The sequence below is a fragment of the Prosopis cineraria genome, unplaced genomic scaffold (assembly GCF_029017545.1).
Source record: "Prosopis cineraria cultivar Desert tree isolate PC_DT_omini unplaced genomic scaffold, ASM2901754v1 PC10, whole genome shotgun sequence".
NCBI lineage: Eukaryota > Viridiplantae > Streptophyta > Magnoliopsida > Fabales > Fabaceae > Prosopis > Prosopis cineraria.
Window position 1 is genome coordinate 15,156,656 of NW_026555341.1, and position 3,459 is coordinate 15,160,114.

Sequence of the window (3,459 nt, forward strand, 5' to 3'; positions counted from 1 at the left end):
TTTGTGGATGATAAGACGTACTGAATTTCAGATCTGTACCCATAGCCCTTTGCATAGCTTGCCATAAATTCGATGTAAACCGAGGATCACGGTCTGAAACAATATCCCTCGGTACCCCATGTAGTCGCACAATCTCCTTAATGTAGATCTCAGCATACCTATCAACCGTATAGGTGGTCTTGACCGGTAAGAAATGTGCTGACTTAGTCAAACGATCTACAATTACCCAGATAGAGTCAAAACTAGCCTGGGTCCTCGGCAAACCAGATACAAAATCCATTGAAATACTCTCCCATTTCCATTTAGGAATCTCCAAAGGCTGTAATAACCCCGATGGCTTTTGGTGCTCTATTTTGACCTTCTGACAGGTCAAACACTTACTAACATACTCTGTGACATCCTTTTTCATGCCTGGCCACCACCAATGACGCTGCATGTCATGATACATCTTAGTAGCACCGGGATGAAGGGTGTAGCTACTTCGATGTGCCTCATCCAACAATTTCTTCCGAATAGACTCATTGTTAGGAATACACACCCTATCCTTGAAAACCACATACCCATCATCACTAAACCAATAGTCCATTATCTCACCATTCTCGATGTCTTGACTTATTTTTGACAAAATCGGATCTTGAAGCTGAGCATCTCGTATCTCTTTCCAAAATTCATTAGAAATAACCATAGTATTAAGACCATTCAAAGAGAACTTAGTCATACCCAAAAAATTTCAACCAAAGATTCCATCAATCTATGCTCCCGAACCATTAAATAGGCTACATGTAAGGTCTTGCGACTAAGAGCATCTGCTACCACATTTGCTTTCCCCGGATGATACTTAAATTCAAAATTATAATCTTTAAGAAACTCCATCCAACGTCTCTGTCTCATATTCAGCTCTTTTTGATCCACCAGGTACTTGAGACTTTTATGGTCGCTCATGACCCTGAACTCTGTTCCATAAAGATAATGACGCCAGATCTTTAACGCAAAGACCACCGCAGCCAACTCGAGATCATGTGTTGGATAATTCTCCTCATGCGGTCTAAGTTGTCTAGATGCATATGCCACTGCTCTCTCATCTTGCATTAGAACACAACCAAGACCCTTATGAGAGGCATCAGTATACACATCATAGGGCTTTTGAGGATCCGAAATCACCAACTGGAGCTGTTGTTAACCTTTCTTTCAACTCAAGAAAAGCTGTCTCGCACTTATATCATCCCAGATAAATGGCCTATCCTTCCTTGTGAGTCTAGTCAAAGGCATAGAAATCTGAGAGAAACCTTTGATAAAACGCCGGTAGTAACCTGCTAATCCCAGAAAACTACGGATCTCAGTTATCGATTTTGGTCTCTCCCATTGCATGAGCTTCAACTTTATATGGATCAACTGCAATACCATTTGCCGACACGATATGTCCCAAGAACCTAACCTCTCTCATCCAAAACTCGCACTTACTGAGCTTGGCATATAGCTTATGATCTCGCAGAAACCTTAGGACAGTCCTCAAGTGTCTGGCATGCTGCTCCTCATCTTTAGAGTAGATCAGTATATCGTCAATAAAAACTACCACAAACTGATCCAAGAAAGGTCGAAAAATGCGGTTCATATAGTCCATGAAAACCGCAGGCGCATTAGTCAGCCCGAATGGCATAACCAAAAACTCATAATGACCATATCGAGTCCTGAAAGCAGTCTTTGCCACATCCTTCTCACTAACTCTTAGCTGATGGTACCCTGAAACGTAAATCAATTTTAGAGAAAATCGTGGCACCAACCAACTGATCTAAGAGATCATCGATGCGAGGCAGTGGGTACTTGTTCTTCACCGTAACCTTATTCAACTGCCTGTAATCGATACACAATCTTAAACTACCATCCTTCTTCTTCACAAATAAGACAGGAGATCCCCAAGGAGAAACACTAGGTCTAATAAATCCCTTATCTAACAGCTCCTCAAGTTGCTTCTTCAACTCAGCTAACTCTGAAGGAGCCATTCTATAGGGAGCCTTTGAAATTGGCTGAGTCCCCGGTACCAGGTCAATTGAGAATTCAACCTCACGTTCTGGAGGTAATCCTGATACATCCTCAGAAAACACCTCTGGGAACTCCCTAACAACCTCAATTTCATCCACTATACCTGTCTCAGACCCTTGGGTAGCGAGCACTACCACGTAAGCCTCACATCCCTGCTCAATCAACCTTTCAACTTGTAAAGAAGAAAGAAAAACAAGAATGACCAGGGTATTCTTTGATCACCTCCGGTACTTCTACCAAAGTCACTGTCTTAGCCACACAATCTAAGACAGCACCATAAGCTGTCAACCAATCCATACCAATAATTAAATCAATCCCTTGCATAGGTAATTTGATCATATTCACCCAAGTCGATCGCCCATTAAAAGTCATCTTAGTCCTACACACCACACTGGATCGACCAACCAAACCAGAAGTAGAGGAAACTTCTATATCATGGGGCAACTGGTCAACAGGCATAGCCATTCTATCTAAGCGCTCGGCAGAAATAAAAGAATGCGTCGCACCACAATCAAACAAAGCTTCTAAATCGAGGCCACAGATAGAAACCATACCAGTGATTAGATTCGATGACTTCCTAGCCTCCTCCTGAGATACTGTATACACTCTACCAGGAATCACGTTCCTCCGGTCCGAGCTCTCATGTAAATCAGGGCAGTCACGGATCAAATGGCCTAACTTTCCACACTTGTAACAAGCAAAGCAGCGACCAAAATGAACCCTACCACATCTATTGCAAGGTGACCTCGCTGTACTTAGAATTGGGGCTTGACTGGTCTGTGAAGAACGTGCTGGAGCATTCCCAGAGAAACGAGAACCCCCAGATCTCATATTACCACCCCGATTACCTTGAAATCTTGAACCCCTATTTAAATTTCGATTACCAGAAGCAGAAGAAGACCCGATTCTAAAGGAGCCACTAGAAGAAGAACCAGAGCTAAAACCCATTCTCTTGGATACACCACCAGTAGGAGCTAACCCAAAAGAAAATCGACCTCGTGTATCCCTACTCCGGCTACTCTCTGTGTCTCGGCCTCGACGAGCGGCAATCCTCAGACGATTGCACATCTCATCATATGTCGCCTCGCCTAACAAAGATAGCTGCTGGCGGTATTCTGGCCTCATCTTTTCTAATAACCTCTTTGCTTTCCACTTGCTATCATTAGAAGCCTTCAGATATGTTGAGAACTTAGACAGCTGATTGAATTTTCTTATAAAAGTCTCCTCGTCTAAGTCCCCCTGCTGAAATGCATGAAACTCTGCCTCTTTCTCATCTCTGAAAGCTGGCGGAAAGTGAAAATCATAAAATCTTTCTTTAAATTCATCCCAAGACATAGATCTTCCATCTGTGGGCTTAACAGAATCCCACCAATGCTTGGCTTCACCAACAAGCTGCATCGTAGCCAAGATAACCTTCTG